At 45.9% G+C, this 24,308-nt stretch overlaps 1 long non-coding RNA gene across 1 annotated transcript; it reads right to left on the bottom strand.

Annotated features, from left to right (window-relative positions):
• Positions 1 to 23,015: 23,015 nt before the first annotated feature.
• LOC146802460 (uncharacterized) lies at positions 23,016 to 24,035 on the bottom strand. The gene is made up of 3 exons (XR_014967397.1): positions 23,974 to 24,035; positions 23,457 to 23,532; positions 23,016 to 23,364 (listed from the first exon to the last, which is right to left on the bottom strand). It is a non-coding gene; the product is annotated as an uncharacterized LOC146802460 (long non-coding RNA).
• Positions 24,036 to 24,308: the final 273 nt, after the last annotated feature.

Genomic DNA, 24,308 nt, shown 5'->3' with positions numbered 1-24,308 from the left:
GTAATGGAGACATCATGTGCTCTGTCCCAACATGGAATACCCTGAATCCCCTCCACCCTGGTGCAGCTGTATTGATACAGTTGCCATCAACACGGTGAAGAGGAGATGGTTGATAGCCTTGGCGCATACCCCTCTGAACTGGGTTTATCAGATATATACCAACTAATGCATACTCATATCATAGGTTGTGCATTGAGTAGTTGGATAAGGTGAGTGATTTGACTGCCAAAGCCATAACAAAGGAGGGGTAACAAGATCTGTCCAGTCCAACAAATCAAAGGCATGCAGATCTGGGGGTAAGCCTGAGGGGCAATATCCACTGATCCTAAATGGACAGGGGCTATTGAAAGATGTGCTGTACCCAGGCACAAAGTCATTTTGGTCTGGGTGGACCAGACTGGTTAAAGGGGCCATCCTGTCTGCTAGGAGCCGACTCTGAATTTTATAGACCGTATTGACTATTGCCAGCGGTCAGTAGGACCCTAGGACTGTAGCATCTTTGCCTGACTTGTGTATGGAGACTAATGCTGCTTTACATGAGTCGAAGGATTTCCTCATCTAGTGCCACATTGTACACACTATTTAGACTTGGTGCTAGCATGTCTGTAAACATACTAAGAAATTCTAAAGGGAGACCATCTAGCCCAAGAGTTATTTGTGTAGCCACTGAATGAATGGCTTTCTTAATCTCTTTGGGGGGGGGGGGGGGCAATCCAGAGTCAGGCTCTGCTCCGTGGTAATTCCTTGTATAGATAAACTGGTCCCAGCATAAAAACAGATCATGTCAAAACAACATCAATAAACATTTAAGCAAAACAAACTGGAATGGAGTTCAAGTGTTTAATCACATTGAACCAAAGTAAACATGTACTTGATTGAACTGATTTGGCAAAATCTACTGAATATTGAAAGTGCCCCGGAAAAGGAAGGGAGGGGGTTCAGTGATTGAGTGTGGAATTAAGGGGAAAGTGAAGACCTAGGTAGATACACTAAACAATGAAATTGATCGGCATTATTAAATTACTGCCACATGTTATACATAGATCCAATCATAAAGTACGGTACAAACAATTTAGAAAAAAGCCATGTATAAAGGAGATCACAGTGCATCATGTACTGGTGATAATACTGGCAAGGATGTAATGTCGACGTTTCGACCCCTTGGTTCGTGTAGGTGTTCAATAGGACCTTACAAAGTGGGGTCTTCCTCAGGACTAGGGTACGTGTGGAAGGATGGAGGGCACCTATGAAAAACCCAAATAAAACGAGTGTAAGGCTAAATTAATCTCAATTCATCTGGGGAAAAAATAAATTAAAAAATCCCAAGGATTACCGTATCTGCCAAAAGGCAGGGTTCTAAGATGCAGAATATCATCAAAGAGAAAGGGGTAGCAAAGCCTCCTCATGGTACGGGTGGAGAGAGTGATGGCCACCTAAAGAAATTAGGGTAATCATTAGAAAACAGTCTCTCATAATTTAGAGATCAATCCAATATAAATAAATGGCAAAAAACTTACTCTGCCAAAGAGAAACAAATCCTCTGTCGTTTAATCCCAAAGTCATCCAAAAACCGCCTTGGCGGAGCCGTGGTCGGTATTAATTATGCCAGGACAAAAAAACGGGGCTGTGCCTCCGCTGAGTCCTCGTGGGGGAATAAATCTAAACGTAGAAGAGGATTAAAAATCAAAGTTGCGGACCCTGCAACAAGTTAAAAAAGTCAATGGTGAAAGTTCCCGTGGTGGTTAAAGGGTGAGCCTACCCCGAAGGACACACTAATCTATGTCCAGGGTGAACAGAATCTTGGTGCATGTGTCGCGCCGTGGTAAAGATGAAAGCGTTACGCTGGCGCTCCCCAAGTTAAAGAATATTGCTTAAGTCGGACAACAATGCTGCTGTGTAGTGAAGCGCCGTGATCAGGGTAAAATTGTAGCACATGAGCTTCCCAATGTGAACATATCATCAAAAGTGCCGGCGGAGAAGACTTAACAGAGAATTAACCTGATAAGGAAAAACGCTCTGTTCAGAGTCTCGGTGCGTGAATGGTGAGGCTAATTGCGCGGTGAAACGATCCCAAGATTTAGAATATAACGCCTAATGTGGATTCCCCTCACAGTGCCCCTATTTAGCAGGGGATGTAAAACGTCCAAGGAGCAGCACTTACCCTCGTATTCTCAAACCGCTTAGTGAATGGAAGAGGAAACGCGCGAGCGCCCTGTTGCCTTTGACGGGAGACGTGAGCGGGACACGTGATCCCCGTTACCGTGCTGCCGCTAGATGCCGGTTTAGATAGTGTGATGGAAAAAAGACTAGGGCGTCGCTCCAGATATTATTAGAAATAAATTAAATAGTCAGACTACTGATTACTGAGCCCATAATGGTATCTACATCTCATGGATCTGAATTGTTAAACATGCTAATTACTGGGCAATCATTTAAAAAGGGTAAATGCCCATCATGTATATGTCCATTGCATCAAGACCAAATGTGAAGTACAATTCATAGTGAACAATCATTCAATGACATTAATCGATGATTCGCGGAGATATACATTAACGTTGCTTGGGAACCAAGGTCAATGGATTATGTATTTACAATCATATTATTACAGTCTGCTCGTTGGTCTGATGTTATGAGCCAGCTGAAAGCTAGGCAAAGAATGAAATACAGTTCAACAATTGCATTGGGTAAAGACATCATTTGACAAATGAGACACGGTTCAACAGTTGTATTTAGGAAAGACAATATTTCACAGCGTGGCGTGATGATAAAGCTGTGTGTTTAAATGATCATGGGACCAATAGAATGTCTTTTAGGTCAGTATACATTATTAATCCGACAGAACAAAATGTCAATGGTTATTTCACAGAAGTTGGAAAGAGTCGGTCGCAGTGACCCCGACATGAATATTCAAAATGGAAATGTTCAAAACCTGAAGGTATTCACATGTAGTTAAAGAAAAAGGGGGGGAATTAATTCTGATCACCTGCAAGGGGGCGATGGCACACGGGGTGGTACCTCAATGGCAGGATCTGAAAATTAAGTACGGAGACTGGCTAGTTTAGCGTTGCTACCATCCAATTCATTTAAACCATTTACTATGGTGTCCAAGAGTATCATCCATTTGGATTCTCTCACATTCAGAATAGCGGACAAATTTCCACCTCTCGGTCCCAACCTTACTTTTTCCAGTACCAACCATTTCAGATCTTCAGGCTTGTGGTTCTTCAGACCGCAATGTTCAACCAGAGGGGCCCCAACTACCATACATCGAATCCTACTATGGTGTTGCAGAATTCTAGATTTTACTTTCTGTTGTGTTTGCCCAATGTAGAGTAGCCCACAGGGGCAGATTATGCCATAGATCACATTGACCGAATTACAGTTTGTAAATGATTTTAGGGTAATTGAATGATCTTTATAGACAAATCTTCGTCGTATCAGTAGTTTCGCAGGCCTTGCAACGTCCACATTTGAAATGACCAAGTACTGGTGGGAGATTCCAAAGTTCTTGAATAGTGGGTTTGGTGGCCATCTCCAAAAAGGAATGGACTACATGATCCTTAACGCTCATGGCTTTCCTGAAGGAGTGCATTGGTGGGTTTGGTTGGTCAATATCATCCGCTACCAAGTTCCAATGTTTATTGATCACTTTCTTGATAGCATTACTTCTTGTGGAGAAAGTGGTGACACAAATCATTCTCTGTAATGCCATGTCTTGTCTCTCTTTAGGTGTTAATAAGGTCTCTCGAGGATTGAACCATGCCCTTTTTCGTGCTTTTTTTCATCAATCTCCTTGGGTAACCTCTTGTTAACAATCTGTTGCTTAGATCCTCAGATTCAGCCATGTAGGCCTCCTTTTTGGTAAAATTCCTGCGAATCCTCAAGAATTGGCCCAGTGGTAAATTGTCTCGCAGATTGCGTGGATGATGGCTGTTGTATCTAAGTAAGGAATTGCGTTCAGCTGGTTTGCGATATAGTGTTGTTTGTAGTTTGTCATCCTCACAATAGATCTTGATATCCAGGAAAGCAAGTTCTTTATCATCAGAATGTATTGTAAACTGAATGTTGTTGTTGCATTGATTGAGCCAATTGTGGAAGACAGCCAGATCTGTGGAGTCGCCATTCCAAATCAAGAGTATATCGTCGATATACCGTTTCCATACCGTGAGGAGGCTTTGCTACCCCTTTATCTTTGACGATATTCTGCGTATTAGAACCTTGCCTTTTGGCAGATACGGTAATCCTTGGGATTTTTTAATTTATTTTTTCCCCAGATGAATTGAGATTAATTTAGCCTTACACTCGTTTTATTTGGGTTTTTCATAGGTGCCCTCCATCCTTCCACACGTGCCCTCCATCCTTCCACACGTGCCCTAGTCCTGAGGAAGACCCCACTTTGTAAGGTCCTATTGAACACCTACACGAACCAAGGGGTCGAAACGTCGACATTACATCCTTGCCAGTATTATCACCAGTACATGATGCACTGTGATCTCCTTTATACATGGCTTTTTTCTAAATTGTTTGTACTGTACTTTATGATTGGATCTATGTATAACATGTGGCAGTAATTTAATAATGCCGATCAATTTGATTGTTGTTTAGTGTATTTACCTATGTCTTCACTTTCCCCTTAATTCCACACTCAATCACTGAACCCCCTCCCTTCCTTTTCCGGGGCACTTTCATTATTCAGTTGATTTTGCCAAATCCGTTCAATCAAGTATATGTTTACTTTGGTTCAATGTGATTAAACAACACTTGAACTCTATTTCAGTTTGTTTTGCTTAAATGTTCATTGATGTTGTTTTGACATGATCTGTTTTTATGCTGGGACCAGTTTAATCTATACTGTTCTATACCCAGGTCCCAGTGATTTTGGGTCTACCCTTTCTTTAACTACTTCAGTGGTAATTCCTGGCAAGGGCAGACTTTTGCGGCAGCGAGCCACAGAGGACAGTGCTGTGGGGTTAGGTGAACTGTACACTCCCCAGTAGGGAGAGTGACTCTTATTTTGCATGACGAGTGAGTCTAGGCCTGCTCTGATGAACATGATGGCCTTCTAGGAATGAACTTCTCACCAGCAATGGCCAGTAAAACACTGGGCTTATCCACTGAAGTGCATACGCTCCATGTGTACCCTATGATTAGTGCAACGGAGTCATTCCAGAAGCAGTACATGGCAAACGAGAACCTGCAATTGGGGGGGGGGGGGGGATGTACAACACACTAATTACTCCTTCTCCAGGGATGCAAGTCTTCTAAATCTTTAAGCTGTGTTTCTAGCTCTCCACGCATGTCCACTTTGGAACCTGTGCTTTGCTACCTGATGAAGTCCATAAAAGCCTCCCACTCTGACTTTAGTAGAGATTGTTCCCTGGTTCAACTCTAAACTCTCCTCCTTGTATGCAGCAAGGAGCAGAATGCCATGTCCAAAAGCATCTTAGGCTGCATGCTCTATATTGGAACTGGTGTGGAGGTACGCTCCAGCTAAGGGTCCCTCGCATTGGATTATGATAGTCTGCCCAAAAACTTCTTGTGTGATTGAACTTAATTGGGATGAGCATAGTATTCTATGCAGTTGCACATACAGCACGGGGGTGGGCGTAGTAGAAAGAGTAAACCCTATTAGCAGGATTGCGGTGCAGCCAAGCATCGATACAGGCCCAGTGTGTGAACCAGTGTAGCAGGCCCTTCGTGTTTGAGACCATTGGGGCTTATGGAGGAGAGGATCTATCCAGTACGCTGTGTAATAGTTCGTCACCACCCAAGGATAATCTGCGCATTTTTGTCATCTGTAAGGATAGGGAGGCATTGTATGAGGTTTGCTCAATATGAGGGGCTTAAACACTGGTTGGTACAGTGGGGGAGGGAGGGGGACAGTTTAGGTGCCCATGTAGGAGGATGTGTCTATTTTCTTTTTTAATGCTTAAGGCCAAGGATGGGGTATGCACTCGGATCCAGATATTTGCTGCCTTGATATAGGCGGAGTATCTGGTAGAATAGACCTGGCCACACCATCTCCTTTGGATTAGAATGGTCTCCTGGGCTGTAAAGTGGGATTCTTGAAGCAGGGCGTTGATTATTTCTTTGCTTTAAGTTGAGTACAGAGTTGCGCTGGCTTGCAGTGTGCATGCCCCTTACATTACTTGTCAATGTTGATACGTAATGGACTTGCTACCACCAGTTGCAATGAGCTGGTAGCGGGATTGAAAGCGGTGCAGGTGCTTGAAGGGACAGCAATTTCCCCCCATGCTCAGGAGATGAAAGTGTGAGCAGCTGTCCCTCCCTAGTGAACCAATTAATTTGAAACTGCATGCCAGAGCTGTGAGAAGTTGGCCTGATATATGCTGTCCACTAGTTATAGTGGGCACCCTGTATCAGTCCAAACAACCCCTTATTGCTTATAGGTTAAAGACCACGTTTATTGAAAGCTATCCTAGTGGTAGCTGTGGAGAGCAACCTTCAGGCTAAGTTTTGAAGAAATGTAAAGCAGCTGGTTTTACCAGTCTATAATCTCTTGAGTCCCTAAATGAAAGATATCCACACCAGGTGTATGTGTGTATATATATATATGTGTGTGTGTGTGTGTGTGTGTGTGTGTGTGTGTATATATATATATATATATATATATATATATATATATATATATATATATTTCTTACCAAACACACTGTCCTAGTCTCTTTATGAGACTAGAGGTCAAAACCCATAAGTTACACTTCAATAATCACAGTAAAGTAACACAAAATCATGTCAGGCCCTAGGGGCGAGCCAAACCATATACTAAAATAGTGGTAAAAGAACCATGACTTAACTAGACAAGGCCTAGAGCCTGTAGAATCGCTGGGACCCCAAGGAACCACCCAAGGTAGTGACACGGGACTCACTGGGGCCGTGTTCAGTGTGTGAACACCGCCGCGAGCTCCCGTTAGCTTCTATGGGGAAAGTCGTGGTTAGATTTTTAAAGATTAGGGACATGTAGAAATAAGTCAGGACCAAACCCTTTTGGACTTAGGATGTTCTAGGGCTATCACCCACGGGACCACCGGAGTACTCGTGCTACCTCACCCAGGGAAGCCGGGTGCATAGGTGTCTTTTGGTGCCGGGTCACGTCTTCTATTTCAATGGGAGCTGGCGCAGAAGTGCTGCTGCCGTGAAGATGCGGAGTGTCGGAAGAGATCCAAGCCTGGATCGAAGATGAGAAGAACCTGAAAGCAGAAGGGATAGAGTCTGGGTCACTAGCCAGTGACCAGGAAGGCGATGAGCAGATGCCCACCGATGTCGGGTGATTTCAGGTGAGAGGTGAAGCTTGACTAGGCTAACCAGGAGCTGGATTTGAGCTGTCCCACAAAGGATTTAGAGTGCTGCAACATCAGTGCCCAGATTGGACACAACAAGCCTTGGCAACAGCAACCCACGCAGAAACAGGAAAGATGCTTCGGTGCAGACCATCCAGGTCTGAGGGACTTGCCACTTGGTAGGGAGTTGGGGCACATCTGGAGCAACCAGAAAAGCCCAAGTAAATACAAAGTCACACCCTCAGGGACCCACCAGTCAACAGACCAGGGATGGCGAAGGGACCTCAAGACAAGATACAAAATGGCAGCCCATGGGTCAGTCGGAATGACCAGGCCAACATTCTTTGGTGGATTCAGTGCTCGAGGTGGGGGCTACAAGTCAGCCCAAGCATGACTTCAGGAGACATCGGGAAGTTGATGCACTTGCAAAAGTGCACAGTGGCTAGGAGTTCTGGTTCCACGCTACTCACGAGGGCTGTGGGTCTCAGCTTTGCTGGGGACTCGGGTTGGCCTCTGAGATGTCTGGAAATCCTCTTCCTGGGCTACAAATACTTTGAAGTCCGGCGGGGGCTTCGATAATGCAGACCGGCAAATTGCTTTGTTGGTGCCTGCCAAGCAGAGGAGTCACTCCTTGACCCAAAGGGAGATTTCTTCAGTCCTCTGGTCTTGAGCAGAGCATTGAAGGTCCAGGATTTGGCTTCGGAGTTTCATCCAGGGTAATCTAAAGTCCTAAGGACTGGGGTCCCATACTTGTACTAAGGTAGGGGGTTGGATGTACTCTGGGGACCCACCTATGTGAGGGTTTGGAAAGAGGGGTGGCTACACCCATTTCCTTGGTCCAGTTTCGTGCCACAGCAGGGGCTGGAAGCCCCTGAACCGGTTTGAGCTGGACTATGCACCGGGACACCAAATGTGCCCCCAGTGCTGGACTTCAAAGCACTGAGTGCTCCTACCCAGCCCCAATACACATAAGCATGTCTGGGAGGTAGTTACACCTCCCTGTGACAGGAAACCTATTGTCCAGGCCTCCCCTGCCGGAGTTTCGGTCAGCAGCAGGAGGCCAGACCCGTGTCTGTGGCTGCAGCATCCATTTTGTGATGCCAGGGCTCTATTAAGTTTCTACCGGGTATACCAGTGCTGTCATGTCTCTCCCTCTAGAAGGGTGGGATCATACTCTCACACCAGTTACTGGTGTGGGGGTATGATTCCAAGGTGTTTGACACCAAACACGACATGTTTCTGTGCAGCCAGTCCAAAGTTCACATTTACTGTTTGGTTATAATGCACTTAAGAGTATATGGTCAGGCTGCGCTACTGACCACCCCGGAGAAGAGATTCCAAAGGCTGCAGAGGGGCTCAGCTCATGCATTTGCACCCCCTCACATATAACCAAGCATCCTGCCTTCAGGATTAATAAGGCCTGCCATAGGGGTGACTGATAGGTTTGTATGTGCAGTATATGGTGAGATTTAGTGAACCTATATCTCAGTAAGGGGTACATGTGCCACCTTACTCAGGCTGCAGGAGCAAACCTGTGGTGTCATTTTGGTTGGCTTTCCAATGGTGGCATAATACATGCTTCAACCCCTGGTAGGCCTCTGCGGTACCTATTCCCTGGGTACATAGTATACTATATACTAGGGACTTGTAAGGGAATTTCAGATCCAATCTGTAATGTACCTAAAGTACATGGAATCATTTTAGAGAGGAAGCAGCTAAGCCGGGGCCCTGAATAGCAGGGTCCCAGCCAGACTACTGTCGAAAAACAGTGAAACACCAGCAAAAAGTGGGGGTAAACATGTGAAGCAGATCCTACTCTCCTTCAAGAGCAACCAACTTTCTGCCTAAACTTGCAGAACTAGGTAATACATTTGGGTGTAAGTAAAATGTGGCATCATGGGGAAAGCAATGCTGAGGGCCGCCCCACATGCAAGTTGTAGAGTTTTTTTTTGGTACCCTGGCATGAGGGGCAGAACCGGATCTCTAGTAGCTTCAGATTTGTAAGAAATTGGGTTATTGGTTGCTGCTTGAGTAGGGTTTACACCCCAGTCAACCACGATCCTTGTCCGGTAAGGCACAATCAAACCCCATATTAATGTGCTTGCCCCCTTGGCAGCTAGGCACAAGCAGACCGGCTTAACTTAAGGCATTGTGTAAAGTATTTGTGCAACACTTCATACTGTGAAAACATACCACAAAAGGAACCCCAAGCAGATTCAGAAAAATAGATCGTTTTTAATAAATAAAACCAGACCAAACCTACAAATTATATTAGTAGAACTGGAAACCAAATGTAATTATGTTTTTTTTTTTTTTTTCTTTTTTTTTTTTTTTTTTTATATTAAGTTGTCGCCAAGAAGCAGTTATATTGGGGATATCTGGTTGTAATGGATCTGAATAAAGTCCTAAGTTCAGGCTGATCATGATGGATCGCAGGCAGATTACAGGGATGAGTTAGACCCACTGAACAAAGAACCTTAAATTCTGGTTGTGCATCGTTGTGTGGATCCGGGTCGAAGATATGCAGCGCAACCAAACCAATGTCTGTTCCAAGATGCGGCGAGGCTGCTGTGTGGCTCTTTTGACTAGTTGAGAGTCCCATTGACTGGACTTGTGATGTGAAGTCCAGCGTTGGGGGTGAGAAGCTGTGATGCGCAATCCAGCATTGTTGTTGGGCTGCTGTTTACAAGAGATTCAGTCTGTTCTGAAGACTTGCAGAGCTACAATGTGGGTCTTTTGCAATGGGTCCATTCCACTCCGCAGCAGCAACTGTTCTGCTCTGATGTGCCACTCAGATGAGTAGATGCGTCTGTTCTGCTTGAATATGTCGCTCAGAAGAGATGTGTTGGTTCTGCTGACAAGCACCTTATGCCCACTTCCAAGGGTCCATGATTGGGGTGGCACCACTTGGCAGGATAGACTCGTGGAGGGCAGAGTCCTGGTGGTTGGTAGCCTGTGTGGTCCCTGAGCCTTCAGATCAGAAGGCCCACCAACCAGCCCTTGGAGTCACTTTGGGTTCTCGGTTAGGGATGCAGGTCCAGTCCTTCTCACCCAGGCAAGAGGGCAGCAGATCAGCAAAGCAGAGGTCCAGCAGAGGGCAGTCCAGCAAAGTGGTAGTCCTTCAGCAGCACAGCAGTCTTTCTTCCTGGCAGAGTATCCGGAGGTCCTAAAGTGTTCTGAAGTGGTGGTGTCGGAGGTTCTCCTTTTGTACACAGTTCTGCCTTTGAAGTGGGGAGCTGCTTCTAGAGGCATGCCTTTGAACTGTACAGATGCCCTGCCTTCCCTGGTTCCAGACTAAGTACAGGTGGCATGAAGCCCTTTGTGTAGTGACAGTACATAGCCTATTCAGTTGTAATTGAGGCTGGGACCACATCCTCCCTCTCATTATGCCTGTGTTGGCCCACTCAGTAGCACAAGTTCCTGTTTTGTGTGTCTGTCTAGGAGGAATTCACAAAGCCCAATTGCCAACTACACCAAGTCATGTGACCAGAGACTGGCTGCAGGCACCAAATGGCTAAGGCAAGAAAATACCAACTGTCTAAAAGTGTAATGAACAGAATTGTAACTTAAAATCTGACCTCTGCATAAGTTAGGATTTAAAATTTGCATTCCAGACATGCCAACCTTGAATTGGTTATCTTTGCAATTGGAAATTATACTTGTATAATGGAATAAGGTAATCCCAATCTCATCCTATGAGAGATAAAGGCCTTGCAGTATTGGAAAACTAGTGAGTTTCACTACCAGGACATGTAAATCTTTAAGTACAAGACCTGCTTTTTAAATGCATTGTGCCCTGCCCTCTGGGTTGTCCGGGGCCTATCCTGGAGGTGACTTGTATGTTTAAAAAAGGAAGGTTTGGGCTTGGCAAAAGGTTTAGTTTGCCATTTCGAAATGGCAGTATATAAACTGCACACAGACTCTGCAGTGGCAGGCCTGAGCCATGTTTAAAGGGATACTGAAGTGTGTGGTACAATCTGTGCCGCAGTTCCACTAGTAGCATTTAATTTAAAGGCTCTAGGCACATGTGGTGCACTTTACTAAAGACTTATAAGTGTATTAAATATGCCTATTGGGTATGAGCCAGTATTCCCATGTTTTGAGGAGAGAATGTGCACTTTAGCACAGTGCTTAGTCCGAAGGCCACAAAAATGGAGGAGGAAGGCAAAAAGTTGGGGGAGGGGACCACTCGAAGGCTAACTGGTCTAATGAGATTGAACAGTAGAGGTGGACTAGTCATTCTGGTCCGCTTCCTTGAAAAACATACAGGGTGAAAAGGGGGTGTAGTTCAGCAAGGTTCATACTGTATGGAAGGAGGGAACAAGAAGGCCCCATGGGAGGCTGCATAAGGTAATGACAGTCAGAGTCATAGTTTGATGTCTAGATGTGACATCTGGGAGTATCCCCCAAATGATCCGAGTGGAAGCGGCCTCTAGAGCAGTCTGCCCCCCCCCCCCCACTCTCCCCTCCAAACTCGTGCGGAATGACGATGCAATCTCCAGGTCCGAGTGCTGGCTCTCTGCCACATGGCTATCCGTGGGGGTTGGATCTGGGTGTTCAGTTGGCTCCAGTAGTCGTCTGGATCCTCCACGTTCGCTCCAACAGGCAGTGTGATTTTTAGCTTAGTTGTAGTAATGTGTGTAGAGGCCCGGAGATGCTTTGCCCAGTTCCAAGCTGCCATGTGATTGGTGAAATTGTGGGCTATGTTCTGTAATATGTAACTTAGCCAGGAATAAAAAAGTACTTCAGGCCCAGCTCCCTCAGCTTGCGCTTTATACCCCTGAAGGAGACACGTTGGCACTCTACCTCCCTGGAGAATTGTCCCGGTCCATATAATGCAGGAGTTTACTCAGGAGGGGCCTGGGGTTGGATCTGGGGTGTCCTTGCTATAAAAAGAAAAGGGGGTTAGTGCCTCTGCATGTATTAAGGATGGTATCCATGCTTCTAGGTAGGACACAATCAACCCCCTCTGCCAGGTCAACGATCTGGAGATTATTTTGGCAGGTCCTGCCCTCCTCATAGTTGCCTTCTCCAGACACTGCACTTTATTGGCTAGGTCCAATATGTGCATCCCCAGCCAGATGGCTGCAAAGCCCTCGCCTGGCTAGTCAAGAAGGGGAGATTTTGCATGCAGGCCTTTGCGAAGGAAGTTGCCACCACTCTTCTAACCCTGCAGAGCTGCTCACGAACCTCTGTCCAGGAAATGGCAGACCTACAGAAGTCCCCCAGCTGAAAGCTCCATTAGGGGTAGTTGAGAGGAGGAAGAATTGCGCAGATATTAGAAGGATTAAGGGCTGTTCCAGCAGAGCAAAGCATTTATGCGTCTGCCATCTTAGACAGTTTAGCCGTGCCCTGACTTCCATATCACCTGTATATTCACTCTACTAGAGAATGTCACGTGTCCTATAGCAGTGAAATCCATGCAGTATTAGGATGTAGTAACAGAGGTCATGACATGCAGTACATTTAAGAATTTGGGGCAAGGGAGTTTCAGAAACACCTGCTCGAGGAAAGTAATGTATGGACCCCCAGGATTTAGCAAACTGTCTTTTTCTCCTAGTGTAGCTAAAATCTTTTCCATCCCGAATAAGTTCCAAAGTCGGTGAAGCCACATCCGATATTCTGCACAAGTAACTTTACCCAAAGCGCCAAGATTGCTTGTTTTTCTGCACATAAGGCCAAGACAATCGTTTTCCCTTGTTTTTCTTTTTTTTTTTTTTTTTTTTTTTTTTTTTTTTTAGCACAATGGGAGTATAAGTGCTTTGGATAGTCCCAAGAAAGTATAGGATGGAAATGGAGGAATGTCATTGTGGCACACTTCATTAATGCTATAAAGTACTGCAGTCCAATAATGCTGCAGTTTTGGACAATGACCTAGGAGATGCAGGAGTGTGCCTAACTAGCTGCATCCCCTCCAATATTTCAAGGATTTACCCAGGGACCAAGAATGCACTCTGGCTGGGCTATAGTGCCAAAACCGGGTAACCTTCGCCATTGCCTCTCTGCCTGCAGTGCTAGATGTTGCGCATGGGTGGTTAAACATCTCCTGTTACCTGAGAGTATGTGCTCCATCGAGTTCATTCTCCAATCTGTGCACCACTGCAGCGTGTGGTAGGGTAAACTGCCTTCTAGAGTAGATTGTAAAGATCTGATACATGGCGGGCATCACAGGGATTAGAGATGATCCATTTGTCAAAAATGTGATTGGGCCGTTTGTGATTTTCTAAGCCATAGGATGGGTCACCCAATGGCGAATCTACAGGTAGCGCCTGTGCTCTTTGACAGGCTGTAACTTTCCCCCCTCCCCCCCCCCCCCCCCCCCGACCGGAATTGCTCAAAAGACTGCAGTCTGGCGTGGTCCAAGAAATCACTAATTCATTTACAGTTTGCTAGCTGTCATGCCTGAAACTTGTTGCAGTATCTTGCTGATGAGTACTACTGGGGATTTCCTACAATAGGGGTCATTTGGGATGGCATAGAGATTAGGCCCAGGGGGGGGAGAAACGCTGTCCCAGGCAGTCCTTGTGCCCTGCGGTTTTATGGAGCTACTCACTCCCTGTGTTCTCCATCAGCTGGTCAACTCCCATTGGATCAACGGAGCTCTTGGGTCCAGCAATCTTGAGCTTCTTACTGTTACCAGAGTTGAGAGCTAGAGGTTGCTCCTTTACTTTTCTGGCAAGTAAACTCTAGCTCTCTGCTGATTACCCTGACGACGGATGACAATTTTATGAGTTTTAGAAAGGAACAAAAAAACTTGCCAGTTCCTCTAATCTCATTAATATTGTAACCACCCTTACTCCAGCAGTTGTTGAAAGTGTGGGGTAGTCAGTTGTCTGGTAGCCAGGTGCTGTACAAATCGGGTGAATAGAATGATCCTGGTTTCTTGGACAGACATGGAATCTTACACACATGCATGCCCTGAATGGACTGATTCAAAAAGCACAAGTGTTTCTCAGACCATGCAATGCCATTCCACAATGTATCATTTTGTTAGCTACACAGTAGGACTTAAGCCATGGAATACCCAAACCTCATGCCTTAGGTGGGGAATACTGGTTTCATTTGGGTATCTGAACTTTCTTCCCCTTTCAGACCAAGCCTACTATCAGTTTGTGTATTGTGGGAAGTGTGCTCCAAGGTAGGGGGTGGACCTGCATAGTCTTTTTAGGCAAGGGTTCATCTTAATGACTGCAATGCAACCTGGGTATGAAATCTCCCACGACAGTTCTATAGGTCTCAGTTGTGTGCAGAAGATCCTTGTAGTTCTGTTCAGCGGATCTTCGTTCTGTTTAGCCGTATGCTCTACTGCAGGGCAGATTTTGATACCGAAGTATGTGATCTAGCCGTAAGAAGGGGCAATGTTCCCGCAAGGTGTCCTGCGTCTCCCTAGAGACATTAATCCCCAGTGCCTACAGGAGATGTCCTTTATTTATTTATTTGCGGGTTTGTATAGCGCTAGAATCGACTCCAATGGAGTATCTCTGCGCTTTGGGTCCGGTTTTCAGCTGGTCAGTAGCAAACAGGGGAGGGCTGGCCTAAATTTCATTTTTAAACAGAAAGGTTTTAAGTTGTTTCCTGAATTTCAAATGTTCGGGACATAGTCTTAAAGTTAGCGGGAGACTGTTCCACAATGTAGGTCCCACCACTGATAATGCTTTGCCACCATGTCTAGCCTTCTTGGCACGAGGCACTACCAACAAATGACCATTGCTGGATCTAAGGGTCCTGGTAGGGGTATAAGGAACAAATTTATTTTCCAGATATAGGGGACCTTGCCCATTTATGCTTTTGTGAATCAGGCAGCATATTTTAAACTTAGCCCGTTGACGGATTGACAGCCAATGCAACTTTTCCAAAAGAGGTTTTGACGCTGTGAGGGGCATTAAGGACCAGTCGAGCCGCTGTATTTTGGATAACCTGTAGTTTGGCCAACACTCCCTCATTTGCTGAGAGGAGCAGGCCATTACAATAAACCAGCCGACTCAAGACAAGAGCCTGCACCAAGGTCCTTCTGGAGGAGTCCGGCAACAAAGGGAAAACCTTGCGCAGCAGGCCAATAGTGTAGAAACCTACACCTGTGATGTAGTGGGTATGCTGCTTTAACACTAAATCCTGATCAAGACGTATCCCAAGATTTTTGACGACTTGCTTAGGTTCAGGAACCATACCCAGATCAGAGGGCCACCAATCGGGGGACCACAGTACCTTGGCTTCTCCAAACAACATAATCTCTGTTTTGCTGACATTGCATTGTAGGTAGTTGGAGGACATCCATTGTCCTACAGTCTTCATGCCTGCCGAAAAAGAGTTCTTAGTTTCCGTCGTAAGGGTTTTGAAGGGGAAGAGGAGCTGCGTGTCATCAGCATAGGACACGGGAATAAAACCAAATTTGCGCATCACTCTTGCCAGGGGTGCCACATAGATGTTAAAAAGTGTAGGGCTCAGACCAGAGCCCTGTGGCACCCCTTTCGTAATTTCTACTTCCCTGGAACGGTACGTACCCATGGTGACAGTCTGGGTACGGCCAGTAAGAAAACTCCTCAACCAGGCAAGGGCTTTGTTCTTAACTCCTATGTTCGACAACCGGTCAACAAGAATGTTATGTGACACGGTGTCGAACGCTGCTGACAAATCAAGCAAAACTAAGATTACCGAATGGCCTTTATCTTGAAGCATGTGTAAATCGTCTACCACAGACAAAAGAGTAGACTCCGTGCTGTGTTTTGGCCTAAACCCAGATTGTGAATAGTCAAGGCCACCCACATCTTCAACGAAGCCGGACAAAAGTCTGACATATTTTTCTGTCAATTTCCCCAGAAAAGGGAGCAGTGAGATAGGTCTTAAATTGGCAAGTTCCGTCCAAGGGATGGTGGTATTTTTCCTGATGGGCCTTACCAGCGCACGCTTCCATTCCTTGGGGACAGAACCAGAGTCCAGAGATAAAAGCTTTTGAATTATGGGACATAGTTGTTCAGAAAGAATAGGAATAAGTCTGGCGGGTATGATATCATCCGGACTACCACTTTTAATCTGTGTCATCAGAGCTAATAAATCCAAAGAGGAAATGAGGGGAAAAGTATCTTAAAAAATGTACATTGAGCATATGTTCAGTATCTCTAAAAACATGGCAATAGTCAATAGTAATATTGGCATTATTAGAGTTGACTATTTTCTCATAGATCCTGTCTATTTTATTAGAGAAAAAAGACGATATTTGATCACAGAGCTGTTGAGATACTAATTCAGAGCTTTCACAAGCAGCTGGTTTGACGAAAGACTGTAAAACCTGATAGAGAACCCTCGAGGAATTCTCTGCCGCAGCAATTTGCGATGCTATATGGGTTTTTCGTGCCCCACGAATGGCTTTATGATAAGTAGACAGAGAAGCCCAATATTGCTTCCTATCGTTCTCCTGATGGGAGGTTCTCCATTTTTTCTCCAACTTCCTGGAGGCCTGTTTTAAAATTCTAAGATCATCAGAAAACCAGATCTCTTGTTTGTTGGCAGGCCGTGGTTTAAATTGTTTCAGTTGAGCAATGGTGTCTATCGTCCGCCTAGTAGCTAGATCAAATTTCCTTAAGGCACAATCAATTTTCTCTGAGGCAATGTAGGAGGGTTCAATAAAGTTATCTTTAAAAGTCACTTCATTGACTTTATGCCAAGGACGTCGTTTACAGGGAAGAGAAACTGATCTATGACCATTATATTTATGCTGAAAAGTATGGAATTCAATAATAAAATGATCAGTCCAACCAGTTTGAATAGGGGGTAGACATGAGACAATAGGATGATTGGCTAATATTAGGTCTAAAGTGTGTCCTGCCTGATGTGTGGGCCCTGAATTAACTTGTGTTAACCCAAGTAGGGAAAGGTCTTGTAGTACCGACTGAGCTTCTTTACAATTTTTTAATTCACTGTATATGTTAAAATCTCCAAGTAAGAGAAAATCTTTGTCATTGCTGATAAATGGAGCAAGTGACTCAAGTAAAATGTTAGAAAAGTTCGCACATGGGCCCGGGGGGCGATATACTAAGGCACCCATCTGTGTATCTGTGCTTTTAAGGGAAGAGGAGGTTTTGAAAATTAGTAATTCAATTTCCGGTGTAGTTAGCTCAGCTACCATAGTACAAACAATATCTTGTTTGTAAACAATAGCAATCCCTCCTCCCATTTTCGAGGGACGGTCTAGTCTAATTACTTTTAAAACCCGTGGGAATTGCTAATGCAATCGCTGGAGTTGAGTAAGGTTTGAACCATGTTTCCGTAAGGAAACATAGATCCGGATTGCTAGTGGAAATTAGGTCCCATACCTCAGAAGTATGTTTAGGTAGAGATCTTATATTACATAGTATATTTTTCCTTCCTGTAGTAATATTAGTGATGTTCTTACTAATATTTACAGAGGGGAAGTGGGCAATCATAGGCCCATGGGAATGAGCTTCTTGACTAACAGTAGTGAACTGCGCTTGACAATGGCGGCAGGAAAACGGCCCTTCCACATTACCTCCTAGTCCACATGTCCGCGTAGGACTCACACCCAGTTGACGTAGCATCACACTAGAATAGGTAATCCTCGTTGTAGGTTGTAGGGACGGTGGTGGATTAATCGTGTGTGTGGTCCCCTTGCCCCGTCCTGTCGCGGATGGGCGCAGATGGGCTGGTCTTAGGCTAGTCTTTGGCGCCGTCAAAGGCGCCCCTCTGCGCGCAACCGCTGCGCGCTAGGGCCGACTGCTGGCTAAATAGTCTTTCGTTAGTGCTACTAGAGCGCTAACCGCTCGACTGCCTCAATGTTGGTAGGCGTGTCTGGCTCTCACCTGCCCCGCTTTCCGCTCAACGGTAACCAATACCGAGTCGGACCGGGGCGGGCAGGCAGGAATACCGAGCACAGACCAAGCTTGAGCCCCGAGTGCCCCCGCAAATCAGAGGACAAATTCAGTAAGTAAAAGTTTTAAAAGCGCTAAGTTAAACGAACAGAATTACAACATTAAAATGTGTCTTAAAAATTACAACATTAAAATGTGTCTTTAAAAAAATACAGTGAATTTGCGTGCAAAATGTCAAAAGTGCAGGGTATAACCAACGATTTTTAAAGGTCAAACAATCTCTTTTAACAGATCTACCGCTCTCACATGTTTAGTAATGACAGCTGAAGCCAAACGCCAAGCGGACTGGGAAGACACTGCCACCGTCTTCCTCTTCCTCTTGAAGGGCCAGCAAACCCTGTTGAATGCCTTCTTGGCACCTATCAACAGTAGGAAGATGTGAGAAGTTGGCCTGGTATATGCTGTTCACTATTTAAAGTGGACACCTTGCACCAGTACAATTCGACTCTTATGGTAGTAGGTTTAAGACAAACTTTCAAGAAAGCTATCCTAGTGGTAGCTGTGGAGAGCAGCCTTCAGGCTAAGTCTTTTGAGGAATGTAAAGCAGCTTGTTTTACCTCATCTCTTGAATCACTAAATGAAAGGACACCACACAGGTGTGTGTATATATGTATTTATTACCAACAACTCTGCTAAACTCTCTATGAGATTAGAAGTCAGGAACATATGCATAAATCAACGTTTCACAATACATTAAGCACAAATATGGCTGGGGCCCTAGGGGCGTACCAGACCATATACTAAAAAGACTTGAGAACAACGACTTGCAAAGGGACAAGGCCTAGGGCCTTCAGAAGTGCTGGGGCCTCACAAAACCACCCTAGGCAGGTAAGTAAGGGACCCACGGGAGATGCATGCAGTGTGAGAACACAGCCGTAAATCCCTATTGACTTCAATGGAGCAAGTTGCGATTGGAAATTAAGAGTTTTAGGATACTTCGATAGAGTCTACAAGCAAGTCACTTACAAGGTAAGTAGTTCTAGAGCCAACACCCACAGGAGCACCGTAGTGCTGGAGTTACCTCACCCAGGGAAGCCGGGTGCATAGGTGTCTTTTGGTGTCGGGTCGCGTCGTCGTTTTAAATGGGAGCCAAAGAAGACTTGCTGCTTGTGAAGACAGGGGAAGTGCCTGGTGGAATCCAAGGCTGGATTCAGAATAAGGAAGACATGAAAGCAGAGGGGACAGTGTTCAAAGTCACTTGGCAGTGACCCGGGGCAAGGAAGATTGATGCCCACAGTTGTCGCGTGATTTCAGGTGATCCACGGGTGTCTTGACTCTTCAGCCACGAGAATCAGGAGGTGTCAACGACTACCAGGAGCTGGATTCGGTATGTCTCACAAAGTCTGCAGCTTACTACGGTGTCGGTGACCAGATTGGAGCCAGCAAGCCTTGGTAACAGCAAGTCTCGTGGAAAAGATAAAAAGTCAGGGGTGCAGACCAGCTAGGTCTGAGGGACTCATCCAGTAAGGGTAAGTCAGGGCAGGCCCGGAGCAACCAGAAGAGCCATTTGGAACTGTAGAAAAGTCTTCTGGGGACCCACAAGCCAACTGGCAAGGGATCGTGAAGACTCCTCAGGAGGGTTCACTCAACAGGGGCCCATGGTCACTTGGGATGGGGTAGGCCTCTGATCTTCGGAGGGATTCCTGCTGGAGGCTTGGACCATACGTGGTCCAATGCACAGGTTTGTAGAATGTCATGAAGGGGTTGCACTCAAATAGTGCACGGTACCCAGGGATTGCGGTTCCTCTTCATTCGTGGGGTCAACTTGCCTCAGTGTTGCTGGGGACTCACGATGGCCTTGGAGAAGTCCAGAAATCCTCTTCCTGGGCTGCAGGGACTTCGGGCTCCAGCGGGAGCGATGGAGTTTTCGACTGTTGATTGCAAGATTTGGTGCCTGCCAAGCAGGGGAGTCACTCCTTGACTCCAAGGGAGATTTTTCTGTCTTCCAATGGTAGTGGAACGTCGAAGGTCTGGTATTCGTCTTCAGAGCATCATCCAGGGGTATCTAGTTTGCAATGGCAAGGGTTCCCTAACTTGTACTGAAAGGAAGGGAAGGACTAGCTCTATGACCCCACCTATGGGAGGGTCAGGGGAGTGGGTGGCTACACCCACTTCCCTTTTATCCAGTTTCATGCCCGAGCAGGGGCAGGAAGCCCCTGAGCCGGTTTGAACTGGTGTATGCACAGAGGAGCCTACTGCTCCCCCCGTGCAGGACTTCAAAGCACTCGGAGTGCACCCACCCAGCCCCAATACACTAAACCCGGTCTGGAAGGTGGTGACACCTCCCTGTGACAGGATGCCTATTGTTGGGCCTCCTCCACTGCGAGTTTCGGTCATCAGCAGGAGGGCAGCCCAGTGTCTGTGACTGATGGCATCCATTTTGTGATGCCAGGGCTCTTCAGGATTCTACCGCGTTTCCACAGTAGGTACATGTCTATCCCTCTAGAAGGGTGGAATCATACTCCCATACCAGTTACTGGTGTGGGGATCTGATTCCAAAGCGTTTGACACCAAACACGACATGTTTTGATGCAGCCATCCCAAAGTTAGCATTTAGTTATATTGAGGTTATAATCACTTGAGTATATGGTTTAACCGCATTCACAAACAGCCCCAGAGAATGGACTCTGACAGCTGCAGAGGGGCCCTGCTCAGGCAGAAGCACCCCCTCACATGGAAACCAAGCACCCTGCCCTCAGGATTGATAGGGACTGCCTTAGGGGTGACTGATAGGTTTAAATGTGTTTGCAGGAGAGATATAGTGAACCTACATCTCAGTGAGGAGTGTTGGCACTGCCTCACCCAGGCTGCAGTAGCAGGCCTGTGGTGTCAGATTTAGTCTGCTTCCCAGGGGTGGCATAATACATGCTTCAACCCCTGGTAGGCTTGTGAAGTACCCATGCCCTTGGTACCATATACTATGGACTCATAAGGCACCACAGAATCCAATCACTAGTGCACCTAATATGCACTCCATGTAGTATAGAGAGAACAGAGGCTGGGGCCCTGATTAGCAGGGTTCCAGCCAGACTATAGCCTGAAACCAGTGTAAACATCAGAAAAAAAGTGGGGGCAACATAAGAGGCAGATCCTACTCTCCTACTGAATATTGGAGTGTTACATATGGTTTTGGTAATGTGCACTTTGTTTTGTTGGGGTATCCTGTTTTGGGAATGAATCCCGTTTGATCAGGGCCTACCAGGTTGTGTGTGCTAGGAGCTGGTCTTTGAGCCAGGATGCCTTCACATCTAAATTGAGTAGGGAGATTGGATGGTAGGAAGCGCATTTAGCGGGTTCCTACTCCAGCTTGTTTGACTGTAATGACTGCTGACTGCATTGTGGGAGTGAGTGGCCCAATGTCTGGAAAGGAGTTGTAGAGCTTAGTCCACAGAATTAAAGGTGTGGGAAGATTAGTTTATCGAAGGCTGCTGTAAACCCATCAGGGCCCAGAGCTTTACCGAAACGGAGCATGGAGATGCTAGTTCCTCTGCTTTATCCTCTTTATGTAGTGTGCCTGGCTGTAGTGTGGTGAGGGTCTGTAATGGGACTGCATCATAGTAGGTCTGTATGCTCTCTGTGGAGGGTGGATCTGAGGTGTATAATTCAGAGAAAGTGCCGGAATCCTCCACTATACATGCAGTCTCTCCCCTGTAAGTGTCTATTTGAACAGCACTATCCATCTGTTTTGCTCAGTTTGCAGGCGAGCAGTTTGCCAGCCTTGTCACCCCCTACATAGTGTCTGTTTGGTGCATAGCAATGCATATTCTGTGGCATCCCAGCTGTAGAAAAGTGACACTTTTGACATGCTCACCCCCACTTTTTTTCTCACTGGCACAGATGTTGATTGGTAGTGCACTGGGTCCCTAATAACCAGACGCCAGTGCTCATTCCCTAAAAGCAAGCCAAATGTGCAATTGTAACCTTTTTGGCTAGGACTTTAGCACCCCTGTAAATCCCTAGTAAATGGTACCCATGGCATTGGTACTAAAGAGGGTCCCTAAGGGCTGCAGCATGTATTATGCCACCCTATGGGACCAACACACAAACTGCATGCAGACTGCCATTGTAGACTGCGTGAGATGGTGCAAACCATTTTGAAAACACATGGCACACTCCCTGTGTGCCATGTCCATGCACACTGCATATACTGTATTTAAGGCACCCCTACAGCAGGACTTGGAGCCCTAAGACAGGATGCATCATATATGTGAGGACAGACCTGCATGAGCAGATATGCCCCTGTGATGCCTAATTCCATTGCCACAATACTGCAAGACTCGAGGAAGCCATCTTAAGTATATATACTGGGTACTTGTCATTACGAGTTGCCCAGCTACATGGCTGATGGCTTCATTGAAAATATTGGTGTTTGGTATCAAACACCTCTTCTTGAAAATTCCATACGGAATCTAGTATCGGATTTGTCCCGACAGGCACCCAGAGGTCAAACAATGCCTGCTACAGAGGAAGGTACTCGCACCTCTATCAGGATGGTGAGTGCTTTGGCATAGCCAGGCCAGAGGCCTCCAATCCTATACCACCTTTGATCTGGACCCAGGCTCTTCCCCCTGCCCCCCCATCCCCCCCTCCCCCCCCCCCCCCCCCCCCATCCCCCCCAGAAAAACTGGGGAGCACCTTCGCCTGAGGCACCAGACAGGCGGAAAATTATAGTCAGCAGGCATGACACACTTACAGGGAATTTTGGACAGAATTGTTTGGGCGTTCACTTTAAATTATTACATTTAAACAAAAACCACTTTCACAACTAGAGTGGTTTTGGTGTCTTTATTATGCCTTTTCTTTGTTCATTTGATTTTGAAACATACGTGGAAAAAGTTAACCTCATGTCACAAAGAAGAACAGTATATATAATGGTTAAAAAAACAAAAACATCAATAATAACACATTTAGCATTAGACGAGTACATGACCAATGAAGTGACAAAACGCAATTGACCAGCCCTTGACTTATAAAAGGAACCATGGCGGTGCAGACTGTCTACACTTTACAACCTGCCATGCACAGCTAGTCAACAAACAATTACAACAGGCTAATTGCCCTGTTTGTACACTGTGTTATTCAGTGGTTTGTGGTAGTTTCGACTAGCTGGTGTGGGTCGATGCGTTTCGGAGCCCTGCTTTTCTTTGGGGTTCTCCTCAGGTCCCGGACTTGGTCGGACACTAAAACATGATAAAACACAAAGTATATCAGCTATGTGTCACCGAACTGTAATAACCCTACTTGCCTTAATCATCTAAGGGCCTATTCTTACCATTTGTGGGTAGGAGATGAGCACGGTGGTGATTGCCAATCAATGGCACTTAAAACCGCATTGTACAATGAAGTTTCTAGAAAAAGTAGAGAAGTTGGGAAATGTTACTAAGCTGTGAGTCATGCAGCTTTAGTACAGGTTCACTCTATTAACATGCCACAAGTGACTTTAAAGAAACTGCAGCACGGCGCTAAGGTAAGCACTCGTGATTATAGTCCATACATTGTTAAAGATTGACTTGCCTCATGCCAGCAGCGGGACGTGCCAGCTGGCGTGTATAGATTCTGTGTCACAGAACCAGCGTGGTGAAAATAGGGTCCGTGTCTGATGAGCATAATTTGAAGTTTGCAAGTGCAGTCGATATAAACCGTAGTCATAACTCACTTTTAATCGGTTTCGTTATCAGGCATCAAAGTGAGGGAAAGTTGTTCAGTGGTCGCGCTCTTGTATTTGCGCTTACATTTGCCAGCATCACAATAATATAAACCACGCATTTATCCAACTAAACATGACTCACTTGTATTCGTTCAACCTAGAACGCTGAGTGCGGCGAGGAACGGGTTTGTTTCCTTTGCCGTTGGGATGACTCCTACGTGAGACAAGTGATTTGTGTGTGAGCGCTGGAATTCCACCTTTGTTTAAGCTTTAAGTGGCAAGACATTCAAGAGCGCGTGTTGCAAAACTTGTCTAAATTCAGCGATCTCCTGCTTGACAACGTACCTCACCAGCTTAGCATCGTCGGCATCTCTGCAATGCGGAAGTGTGAGACGCGTCTGTTCAGGACTAACTTGTATATTCTGATGTGCTACATGCGATTGGCATGCTGGTAGTTGTAGTGTAGAATGGGGAACG

This window comes from Triturus cristatus, chromosome 8, assembly GCF_964204655.1.
Source record: "Triturus cristatus chromosome 8, aTriCri1.1, whole genome shotgun sequence".
Lineage (NCBI taxonomy): Eukaryota > Metazoa > Chordata > Amphibia > Caudata > Salamandridae > Triturus > Triturus cristatus.
Note: the sequence above shows the minus strand (reverse complement) of the source record. Positions and strands in the feature narration are given on the sequence as shown.